The sequence below is a fragment of the Salmo salar genome, chromosome 06 (genome assembly GCF_965601325.2).
Source record: "Salmo salar chromosome 06, fSalSal1, whole genome shotgun sequence".
NCBI classification, from domain to species: domain Eukaryota; kingdom Metazoa; phylum Chordata; class Actinopteri; order Salmoniformes; family Salmonidae; genus Salmo; species Salmo salar.
The window spans coordinates 72029863-72043062 of record NC_138296.1 but is presented as its reverse complement, the minus strand read 5'-3'; the positions used below and the strand labels follow the sequence as shown (position 1 = coordinate 72043062).

At 42.2% G+C, this 13200-nt stretch overlaps 1 protein-coding gene across 2 annotated transcripts in view; it reads right to left on the bottom strand.

The window, feature by feature from the left end:
• LOC106607926 (protein tyrosine phosphatase non-receptor type 14) overlaps positions 1–13200 on the bottom strand; it is a 95216-nt gene that overhangs the window by 74119 nt on the left and 7897 nt on the right. The gene's annotated exons all lie outside the window — the stretch shown is intronic.

Genomic DNA, 13200 nt, shown 5'->3' with positions numbered 1-13200 from the left:
CTTAGAAGTACATGTGAATATTTTAGACAGAGTAGACACACACGTGCACACACGTGCACACACACTTACACACTCGGTGTGTGGTTAGTAGGGTTCAGAGAGTACTAGAATGGGAACCCTTTGAACACTATCCCTGGATTAATTATCAGGTCTGGGCTTTCATGTTCTGTAGAAGAGCCTACCTTCAGGAGAGAAAAGGGGCTTTGAAGTTGTTCAACACACACACACACACACACACACACACAGACACACACAGACACACCAAGGTTTCCGTTATGAAAATGTGGTGCTGGACATTTGACCAGCAGAATTTTAATTTGAGAAATTTACCGGACCCATAGGCCTTTGCATAGGGTGCGTAACCTGATTAGGATGTTCCCTCACGGTGCTCAGAATGACAGAAATCACTTCAGATTATGGTAATTATTCTTCACAGAACATGCAAGACGAGTACGCAATGATTTGTGTCCTTCTTACCGCGCACGTTGAAGATGTTAGAACAACTTTCCACATTTACTTTACCTCAGCCAACAAGACGAGTAACAAACAGCAAAATGACTAGCCCATGCATAAGCGGCACATGAGTTTAAAGTTTTTGGAAGCTAATATTCACCCTAAAAATGCACCTTTATAATAAAGCATCATCGCATTTGCAGACTTATGTAAAATAGCCTACTAAGCTTACTAGGGCTGGGCGATATGGCCAAAATCTCATATCCTGATATTGGTCATTTTCTGAAAATTCAATGAATAGTTTATATAAAATGACCACATGTAAGAGCCTATTTCTTATTACATTTTGAATTATACTCAACAAATAAAAAAGGTACTTACTCATATTTGATTATTTCTCCTTTTATTTAGAACCTTGGTGCCAATTTTCAATTAAGCATGTAACAAAATATAAAATATTAATGTATAAAATCTAAAAAGGTAAATAGAAAACACTTCAACTATAGGTGAAAAACAAAATCAATATAGGCCGAAAATATATATATTTTGGGGGGGGGGGGGCTTGCCTGTTTTGCATGTTATTTTGGCATTAATACGTGTCACATATCAATTTGCATTTGGTACCTTGGGTCGAGTGTTAGCACCAACTCACGAAACCCCCGTTTCTCGACCATAGAAATTGGGGCCATGTCTCTGCAGATGTAAGTTGTAACGGCAGCTGTTATCTCCTTCCATCTTCGTGATTCTTTGCCATATGGTGTGTCGCTGGCAAAAGCCTCTTGTTTTGAGCACTCAACTGTACTTTTTTGGGTCTCATCCGTAGACTCTCTCCGTACTGTTTCACATGATTTTTGCGTAGGTGGTAAAAGAGGTTAGTGGCGTTTGAGCCTGTTGTCGGGACCGGCCTGCGGCATATTTGGCAGAGGACGGTTTTCTGGTCCGTGTCAGACTTTTCATACCCAAACCATGTCTATGCGACTGAAGTAGCCCTTCTTTTAGGTACGAGCTCAGTGTCTCCGTGCACTGTGCCATGTTCACTCTCCTCCATGTTTGTTTGTGTTGCAAATTTCCTTCCACACGGCAAAGCGTCGTCCAATTGGCGAAAAATATTGCCATAAAGAGTCTGATTTGCAACACAACGAAATAAACGATAGAGCATAATATGAAACGATAGATGTTTGTCTATCGGCACAAGATATAAACTCAAAAAAGAAACGTCCTCTCACTGTGAACTGCGTTTATTTTTAGAAAACTTAACATGTGTAAATATTTGTATGAACATAACAAGATTCAACAACTGAGACATAAACTGAACAAGTTCCACAGACATGTGACTAACAGAAATTGAATAATGTGTTCCTGAACAAAGGGGGTCAAAATCAAAAGTAACAGTCAGTATCTAGTGTGGCCACCAGCTGCAGTAAGTACTGCAGTGCATCTCCTCCTCATGGACTGCACCAGATTTGCCAGTTCTTGCTATGAGATATTACCCCACTCTTCCACCAAGGCACCGGCAAGTTCCTGGACATTTCTGAGGGGAATGGCCCTAGCCCCCACCCTCCGATCCAACAGGTCCCAGAAGTGCTCAATGGGATTGAGATCCGGCCTCTTCGCTGGCCATGGCAGAACACTGACATTTCTGTCCTGCAGGAAATCACGCACAGAACGAGCAGTATGGCTAGTGACATTGTCATGCTGGAGGGTCATATCAGGATGAGCCTGCAGGAAGGTTACCACATGAGGGAGGAGGATGTCTACCCTGTAACGCACAGCGTTGAGATTTCCTGCAATGACAACAAGCTCAGTCCGATGATGTTGTGACACACCGCCCCAAACCATGACAGACCCTCCACCTCCAAATCGATCCCGCTCGAGAGTACAGGCCTCGGTGTAACGCTCATTTCGTCGGCGATAAACACGAATCCGACCATCACCCCTGGTGAGACAAAACCGCGTCTCGTCAGAGAAGAGCACTTTTTGCCAGTCCAGTCTGGTCCAGCGATGGTGGGTTTGTGCCCATAGGCGACGATGTTGTTGGTGATGTCTGGTGAGGACCTGCCTTACAACAGGCCTACAAGTCCTCAGTCCAGCCTCTCTCAGCCTATTGCGGACAGTCACACCCGCAGGTGTGATGTCTGGATGTACCGATCCTGTGCAGGTGTTGTTATACGTGGTCTGCCACTGCGAGGACGATCAGCTGTCCGTCCTGTCTCCCTGTAGCGCTGTCTTAGGCATCTCACGGACATCCTTGCAGCATGCCTAAGGCATGTTCACGCAGATGAGCTGGGACCCTGGGCATCTTTCTTTTGGTGTTTTTCAGAGTCAGTAGAAAGGCCTCTTTAGTGTCCTAAGTTTTCATAACTGTGACCTTAATTGCCTACCGTCTGTAAGCTGTTAGTGTCTTAACGACCATTCCACAAGTTAATGTTCATTAATTGTTTATGGTTCATTGAACAAGCACGGGAAACAGTGTTAAAACCCTTTACAATGAAGATCTGTGAAGTTATTTGGATTTTTACGAATTATCTTTAAAAGACAGGGTCCTGAAAAAGGGACGTTTCTTTTTTTGCTGAGTTTATATCGTCATATCGCCCAGCCCTAAATCTTATGTGATGAGTTGATTGGATAGTCATAATGTAGCCTAATAATATAACTCAATCACTGTTAGCAAAAAAGACTGTTCTATGTATGGCTGACAGCGTATAGCGTAGAGGCCTAGGCTACAGGCTATATCAGATTGTTTTTATTTTTATTATTATTTATTTAACTAGGCAAGTCAGTTAAGAACAAATTCTTATTTACAATGACGGCCAACACCGGCCAAACCCGGACGACATAGTAGAAAAGTTGACATATTCTATTGGTCAGCTTGTCGAGAAAGAAATAGCACAAACAGACTCTAGGACATTTGTGGGACGATAGATCCCAAATTCATACAACCAGTAGGCCTAGGCTACATAAAAAAATTATGTTGCAACAGATCAGAACATTTAGCTTAAAATGTTGATAAACTATTAATTCTAAACCTTATTAACGCACCAATGTGCACAAGGCAGTAGGGTATGCGAAAATGTGCATTTGGCTACCAGACAATGAAAGAAAGTTGAAAACTGATAGAGAAATAGGCTAATGGTTTCAATGGCATATGGAAGTCTTTATAAAATAATTGCCTCCATGGATATGGTCAGATTTTGCCTGGGCTACTTTGAAGCAAGGTAAAACATGCCTCGTAAAATGTAGTAAAGCGTTCAGGTTTCAAACAATTAAGTAGCTATATGTTTTTAAAATGCATACTGCCTCCAGCACATTGCACAGGGGTGTGTGATGTGCTGATGAAGCATGCCTTCCATTGCCTTCCATTGCCTATGCATTTGAATGGTGAATGGGAAGCACACTTCAATTACCAGTTGAGCAATAAAAATAGTATGTATTTTTAATCGTGGTCCAAAAACAATTTTTAACATCCGATTGCATTTAGAATTGTTGTACAATGATTGGGCTTATAAAGCCCAACCACTATGCTACCTGGGGTGGCAGGTAGCCTAGTGGTTAGAGCGTTGGGCCAGTAAACGAAAGGTTGGTGGATTGAATCCCCGAGCTGACAAGGTAAAAGTCTGTCGTTCTGCCCCTGAACAAGGCAGTTAACCCACTGTTCCTAGGCCGTCATTGTAAATAAGAATTTGTTCTTAACTGACTTGCCTGGTTAAATAAAATAAAAGTGCTGTCTGACAGATTTTCTGCTGAAAGGCTCTGTATCTGTATGCTGTGTGCGTGATAAATAAGATACACAACAAATATACACATGCGCCAATTTAATTCCACTAAATTACACAAATTAAACAATACACGAAGCATGACCGGTCAAATGTATTTACATCAACTGGTATTACCAACCATGAATAGCCTAAAAATTATTATTTGTAATTATTTTCCTTCTCACAATTTTTTATTTATTTTTTTATCAGCCAAAAGCCGGCTATTACCGGCTAACGGAAACCCTGAAACACACACACAAACCCCAGCTAGTATCGTTCCACATATTTAAATTTTAATGTGAAACTATGCAAGACAGACAATAAACTATAAACAAAAACAACAAACCATGATGAAGAGGTGCTACATGCATAAACTCAAAATAATCTCCCACAAACACAGGTGGGAAAAACAACTCCTTAATTAAATATGATCCCCAATTAGAAACAACGATGACCAGCTGCCTCTAATTGGGAATCATACCAAAACCCCAACATAGAAAAAAGGAACTAGAACATAACATAGAAAAATAAACTAGATAAACCCCCTAGTCACGTCCTGACCATCTCTACCATAGAAAATAAGACCACTCTATGGTCAGGATGTGACAATAGAAGTGAACGGAGCTTACCAAAAAGCCCTTTTTCAAATAAACTTTTAGAGGTCCATGCAGGCCAGACATTTTGATTGCTATACCCTATCTAAGGTTTCTAATGAACTATCAAAATTGCGCAGATGGGCTCTGTTTCAAAATATACCTTTGTGAGTACTGGCGACAATCAGCAACAGTCATTTGGGTTTAAATATTCTTTATATTTTATTCTGCTATATTCCATTATATTATTACTGTAAAATATGTGTATGTTGACTGTGGTAGGGCAGGGGAATACAAACATGTGATGTCTGCTAAATGAACAAGTTGATTTCATTGGCATGGCGAAGCCATATAGCCTTGACTACTAAGCACAGATAAAAAACTACAACTGCACTGTTCTTTTGAAATAAATTCTTAGTATCATGTTTTTAATTACCTTCTTAAACTAAATATTAATGGATTTCTTAATGATGGTGTATATTAACTGGATTTATTAGACTGGCAGCTATTGGTACTCATCGAGGCCCGGCTAATCTATTATTAAATAAGCATCCCTAACAGTAGTGGGGAGCTGAGCTAGCATTAACATCCCTAACAGTAGTGGGGAGCTGAGCTAGCATTAACATCCCTAACAGTAGTGGGGAGCTGAGCTAGCATTAACATTAGCATCACTAACAGTAGTGGGGAGCTGAGCTAGCATTAACATTAGCATCCCTAACAGTAGTGGGGAGCTGAGCTAGCATTAACATTAGCATCACTAACAGTAGTGGGGAGCTGAGCTAGCATTAACATTAGCATCACTAACAGTAGTGGGGAGCTGAGCTAGCATTAACATTAGCATCACTAACAGTAGTGGGGAGCTGAGCTAGCATTAACATTAGCATCACTAACAGTAGTGGGGAGCTGAGCTAGCATTAACATTAGCATCCCTAACAGTAGTGGGGAGCTGAGCTAGCATTAACATTAGCATCACTAACAGTAGTGGGGAGCTGAGCTAGCATTAACATTAGCATCACTAACAGTAGTGGGGAACTGAGCTAGCATTAACATTAGCACCACTAACAGTAGTGGGGAGCTAGCATTAACATTAGCATCACTAACAGTAGTGGGGAGCTAGCATTAACATTAGCATCACTAACAGTACTATCTGTTTAACGCAGAGGCTGCGGTTCCAAAGGTAACCACCCTGTTCCGCCCCAGTCCCGACCCTCTGGAAGTCTCTACCCCAGAGCTAAAAATCTGTATCCCGTTCTGCACATGTGCTTCTTTACCTGTACTTTACACATACACATTTTTGTGTTCACTGTTTTACTGGTGAAACATCCATGCAGCATCTACATACCAACCATTTGATCTCAATCAGTTTCATGGGGATATGCATTTAGATCTTCTTGTGTTATACAGTGTTGATTAGAAGTACTGTATTGTTTAGAATTATGTACAGTGAGTGAATATTAGAGCAGATGGTATTAACAAACTGTAGCATACCTGTGTTTTCTTTCAATCAAAGCACATACTCTGCCTAGTGGCGGACTGTGGAGTTTTGGCACGAGAGGAAATGAGAGAAAAATGTGACCATTCGCACAATCATCCTAAAATGAGGTGTTCTTTGTCTTGCAGTATGTAACGTTATACTATGCTATTATCGGTTCTGTTATGTAGAATACCATCATTATGTGATCTTGCAGACATGTTTTTTATTTTATTAAACTAGCACCATTCTCTATTCATCACTGAAACTTGCCAGTAGCCTGTTCTATGGGCAGATGAAGGAGTAGAAAAGAGACTGTGCGTAAAATATAGAATCCTGCAATTGTTTTCCAAATGGGAAGAGGCTTCCAGATAATTGGGAACTGCAACCAGTCAGTGGAATGAACTGGCCTCAGGCAGGATTGATAGGCTAAAGGGACCACAACACCAATCAAAATCCCCCAAACCTCCTGTAGAGAACTACAACCTCTCCTCCAGCCCAAAACAAAACATGTTGAGAAGTAGTGTCAACCAAGATCTCAGAGAGGGAGAGGGAGAGATGGAGAGGAAGAGATGGAGGGAGAGAGAGACAGAGAGACAAAAAGGGAAGAGAGAGACGAAAGGACAAAGAGGGAGAGAGGGAGAGAGAGACAGAGAGACGGAGAGACAGAGAGGGAAGAGGGGGAGAGAGAGAGAGATGGAGAGAGAGTGGGAAGAGAGGGAGAGAGAGGCGGAGAGACAGAGAGGGAGAGAGAGAGACAGAGAGGGAAGAGAGGGAGAAGATGTGGGCTAGGACTTAAAAGGAGTGTAAAAAAGGCTCAAGTGAGCAAGGAAGAGAGAGAAGAAGGAGAGGAGGAAAAGGGGAGGAGGAGGAGAGGAGAGACAGTGGGAATGTGTTGCTTCTTGTCTGGGCTCTGGCAGTGTGGTGCTGATACTCAGTTTGGATCCAAGCCCAGATTCCTCTCTACCTCGACTAGAAAAACAGAGCACACCTGACAGAAGTATGTGGAGGGATGGTGTGTGTGTGTGTGTGTGTGTGTGTGTGTGTGTGTGTGTGTGTGTGTGTGTGTGTGTGTGTGTGTGTGTGTGTGTGTGTGTGTGTGCGTGTAAGAGATAAAGAGAGAGATTAGAGGAGGTGGCTGTATGGCCAATAGGTGCAGTATGAACTTCTGAACAATACATTTTTGTTTTTTTATGCTCTTTTGCACACCAGTATTTCTACTTGCACATCCTCATCTGCATATATATCACTCCAGTGTCAATTGCTAAATTGTAATTACTTCGCCACTATGGCCTATTTATTGCCTTACCTCCTTACTTCTTTTGCACACACTGTATATAGATTTTATTCTATTGTGTTATTGACTGTATGTTTGTTTATCCCATGTGTAACTGTGTTGTTGTTTGTGTTGCACTGCTTTGCTTTATCTTGGCCAGGTCGCAGTTGTAAATGGGAACTTGTTCTCAACTTGCCTACCTGGTTAAATAAAGGTGAAATATTTATTTTTATTTTTTTAATCCAAATATAGGTTGGTATCACAATAACCCCAACCTGACTGGGCTTCATGGATGGGGCGTTACACAAACAAACACTTGCTATTGTAGCTTCTTGTTCTTGTGTTTTGCACTATAATTAGTTAACAATGGGTGACTAAATCGGCCTTGTTTTCTGATTGGTGGACTTTGGTCTGTTAAGCACTGTGGTCACCTGACCTGAGCCACAGTCCTTCTGACCCTGACTGTGGCATGAGATTGGGGGAAGTGACATCAACAGCTGACAGTAAACTCCACTTAACCCAAACCACCGTAGAAATGTTCTCACGCACACAGACCAGCTAAATCACTTGGGGATGGCAACTGATTAAGCAAACAAGCAAACACACATGTGCGCGGGCACGTACGACACACACACACAGTAAACACACCCTTCAGAGGTTAGCCAAGGGACCAGACAGCAGTTATTGCAACATAAAACTAGCAATCAACTGTATCATTTTGTCTGTGGTTGAAGATACACAGACAGACAATAGATTGAGACCAAACCTTCCCACTTCAGGCACAACGTTACATAAACGCAGCCACAACATTCCCCCTGCCAGCGGGTTTATTTTCGGCTCACATAAACAGCCTATACATTTATGAATTTGCACGTTGTAATTTTGCGGTGCCCAAAATGCAAGGGGTAGCAGAGAAAGACACAGAGAGAGCGAGAGTGAGTTGTTTTTTTGTTTCCAATATAGCAGTGTTTACTATGAAACCCTTCCAGAGGTTTTCCCTGCTCCCCCTCTCTGTGCTGGCTGGGAGACAGCTGTTCCTCTGGTTCCTCTTTTCCCTGCTCCCCCTCTCTGTGCTGGCTGGGAGACAGCTGTTCCTCTGGTTCCTCTTTTCCCTGCTCCCCCTCTCTGTGCTGGCTGGGAGACAGCTGTTCCTCTGGTTCCTCTTTTCCCTCTCTTTCTCTTTTCCCTGCTCCCCCTCTCTGTGCTGGCTGGGAGACAGCTGTTCCTCTGTCAGTTTGATGAGAACCGTGAGGTGCCACTGTGGGGTGTCGCTCCAATGTAATAAAAGAGAGTGAACTCCCACCCATCCTGTTTTTATTATGATTTATCTCTTTCTCAGCTTGTTGTCTATCTGACCTCACGGGGGCTTTGTTTAGAAAGATGGACTAAAGAAGTCATGTTCATATCGTCTTATCATTGATTCCTCTGCTGTTTACTTTTCTGGAATTGAATGAGTGACAAGCTAACCTAACTACAGTGAAAAGGGACAAAATATAAATCCACATCCCAAACAGGAGCTCCCTTGATGCAAACAAAGAAGGCCCCAAAAAGATGCTAACAACTCTTTCCACTGGTTTAAATGTCCAGTGCAGTCAAAATGTTGTATCATATTGTGCAACAGCTGATGAAACTAACACTGTAAAAGTGTGAAAGAAATTGATCAGTGTTTTTTCCTAAAACGTTGCTGGTTGAATTTGCATGAGTGGGAGTTTTGGCTTTCCATGGTGGCATCACCATGAGGTAAATTAGTTAATAAACCAACAGCAAAGAGAGTTCCAAACCTCTCTACTAATAACAGCTAATTTTCAGTTAGGGCCTATGGAGATTACCTTAACCAAAACATGCTCTTACAGTCACGCTAGCCTGCACACCAGAGCAGACTAATATTACACAACCAAAACACAGTATTACTGTCTCACTACACACTCAAACCTGCTTACATAGCACAACCAAAACACAGTATTACTGTCTCACTACACACTCAAACCTGCTTACATAGCACAACCAAAACACAGTATTACTGTCTCACTACACACTCAAACCTGCTTACATAGCACAACCAAAACACAGTATTACTGTCTCACTACACACCCAAACCTGCTTACATAGCACAACCAAAACACAGTATTACTGTCTCACTACACACTCAAACCTGCTTACATAGCACAACCAAAACACAGTATTACTGTCTCACTACACACTCAAACCTGCTTACATAGCACAACCAAAACACAGTATTACTGTCTCACTACACACCCAAACCTGCTTACATAGCACAACCAAAACACAGTATTACTGTCTCACTACACACCCAAACCTGCTTACATAGCACAACCAAAACACAGTATTACTGTCTCACTACACACCCAAACCTGCTTACATAGCACAACCAAAACACAGTATCTCCATCTCACTACACACCTAAATATGCTAGTCATACTGACACACTATCTACAGAATACTGCAAATAACAATCATTTAATATTGGAAAACCAAAGCAGTGTCTTAAATAGTTATGATACAAACCAAACCCTGTACACTGGTTCTCTACAAGGAGTGAGGACAATTCATATTATCGTGTTTCACTGAACTTCAAAAAACAGGCAGACTCTGGGCAGCCCCCACGCATACTGATCTGTGGTGTGTGTTGGAAAATCAAGTCTAGAACAGAGACCATCTTGTCTAGGGCATATTTCTTTCTCCCCACTACTACAGGCACACAGAGCAGCAACAGCTTTTTGATGTTTGGCTTCCAGCGTAGCGTAACAGTGTAAAACACTGTGTAAAACACTCCCCCAACACACACACGCACACACACATATCAATCTACTGACCATAAATCATACTATCTGTCGGACAGACATCTTACAGCTGTGTAGAATACAATACAACTTTCTCTCCACCCGCAAGACAAAGAGCGCCTGGAACGTCAACAAAGAACAACACTGTCCTACCATGCTCATACTCAATCTAGTGACAGCACAAGTCTTTAGTAACTCCCACTACATGACAACACTTCAGTGTCAAATGAACAACACGTTCACACACACATACACACTGTGAACTTATTACTGAACAATGTGTCCATACACACAAGTCGACTGTATCTTCGTACCCCACTAAACAGAAAAAGTAAGGTAAACAGACTATGATAATTGGACGGTTTCAACTCCTTCAGGAATGAAACATCTTATCGGACTCTGTTTGTCTCCTCTCCAGATCTGTAGCCTTATGCCACACACAGGGACAGAGGTTATGATTTCTGTAGTCGCCAGCTATCAGGTTACCAGTAGTAAAACAACACTACCATACACAGTGAAGAAAACTAGTAATCTTGTGTGGCTATTCAAAAACTCTGTTTGATGTATCATGATAGAAAACGCCAGTCACCCCAAAGTAAACAACACATCTTACAAAAAGCTCAATTCAGACACGTAATGTGGGTGTTCTGTCAAAGCAGGGCTCCTTTGACAATTCTTCTCTATTCATGCCCACACAAAAGAGGGAACAAAACAGCACTTTGTCCCCTACTGTTAAAACCATTAGACGCAGGGCATTTGGAGTGCGGACGTAAGTGTATCATGTGTAATTTAATCAATCTGATCTCTCGCGCTTCTCTTCTTTCCCTCTCTCTGAGTCTCTAAATCTCTCTCTCTCTCTCTGAGTCTCTCTCTGTCTCTCTTCTCTCTCTGACTCTCTCTCTGTCTCTCTCCCTGAGTCTCTCTCTGTCTCTCCCTGTCTCTCTCTCCCTGAGTCTCTCTCTTTCTCTCTCTCTGAGTCTCTCTCTGTCTCTCTCTGAGTCTCTTTTCTGAGTCTCTCCCTGAGTCTCTCTCTTTCTATCTCTCTGAGTCTCTCTCTTTCTCTCTCTCTGAGTCTCTCTCTCTCTGTCTCTCTCTGTCCCTCGCTACACATGAGCACTTTAGCAAAACAAACAGGTTTATTGCTTTAGTTCCCGGGGCTGGTCTGTCACTAGTTTCGTTTTCACGACGTGTTCTGTGTTCTCCAACCCAACACACACACAGATGCTACGGTACCTCTGAGGACTACTGTTAACAACACATACAGACAGACAACCACAAGCCCCCTCACTCAGATAAAGAACCTTTACTATTTCAGGTTCCAGGTTCTGCTGATTGTTCTTCAATAGGTTGTGTTGAATCTGTCTGGATGATCATTGCTGGTTGAACTACTCAAAAACCTCCTGAGAGAAATATGACTTCAACAAATAAGGGGAACATTTAAGGACACATTACACACACACACATTCCAGCAGACACGTGTGGACTCATACACACACACACTATGGTTCCGGCATCTCAGATTCCCCAGACTGCCTGAGGGGCAATGAAGGAAGGAGTTTTTGTTGGGATGCCTCACTGGACAATGCAACACATCCCTGGGTGCCCCTTTGTTACCTGACACACTAGCCATGTGTGTTTCTGTCTGCCTCGGAAAACCCACTCAGAAACTCTCTGTTAATAGTTTAGCGGTATCATGTTGCTCAGTTAGGACAATAGCTTTAACTCTCCTCATCTGTGCGAATGATCACACACACAAACACGCACAAACATACACACCACACACACACACAAGCAGCTGCAAGCAGATTGTAGAGCCAGACAGTCAGGGTCCTTGTTAGAAACGCATCTGCTGTTTCACTCTTCATTTGGCCTCTGTTTTTCTCTCTCCTCTCCCTCTCTCCTTCTCTCTCTCTCCTTCTCTCTCTCTCCTCTCTCTCTCTCCTTCTCTCTCTCGCTCTCCTTCTCTCTCTCTCCTCTCTCTCTCTCTCCTTCTCTCTCTCGCTCTCCTTCTCTCTCTCTCCTCTCTCTCTCTCTCTCTCCTCTCTCTCTCTTTGGTGTGTGAGAACACTGAGACACTGACAAACACAGTGTTGAGCATTCACACTGAGGTGAGACTCAGACAGGGAGGGAGCAGGGAGCCACCTCAGCCTTGTTAAGGTATGAGAGGGTCAAGTTAAGGGTTGACAGAGCACTGTTAAAGATAAAGGAATGTGTTTATAGTGATCTATAGTACACTGCATAGCAGATATAACTTACAAGAATGCACAGTCATATGATACATACTGATACTGTAGTTAGGCCTTGCTTAATGATAAAGTAGGTGTGCCTAATAATGTTTGTACCATGTTGTGCTGCTACCATGTTGTGTTGCTACCATGCTGTGTTGTCATGTGTTGCTGCCTTGCTATGTTGTTGTCTTAGGTCTCTCTTTATGTAGTGTTGTGTTGTCTCTCTTGTTGTGATGTGTGTTTTGTCCTATATTTATATTGTATTTATTTATTATTTTTAATCCCAGGCCCCCGTCCCCTCGGGAGGCCTTTTGCATTTTGGCAGGCCGTCATTGTAAATTAAAATTGTTCTTAACTGAGTTAAGTTTTTTTTAAATAAACCAATAACAATGTGTGACAATGCGATTTCATGCAAACACTGCAAGACTGGATATTCAAAATACCTATTGGTGCCAGCAGTGGGATTAAGTAGCTAGCCATTAGGGACCATGGTAGTGGTGACCATTGCATATCATCGTTGATTTATAATTCATTTCAAACAAATGAAAATACGATTATTAGATAATGATCATGTAGTTACCCATTTACCCATTTGATTTCATTTGATTTGAATTCTGCCTAAT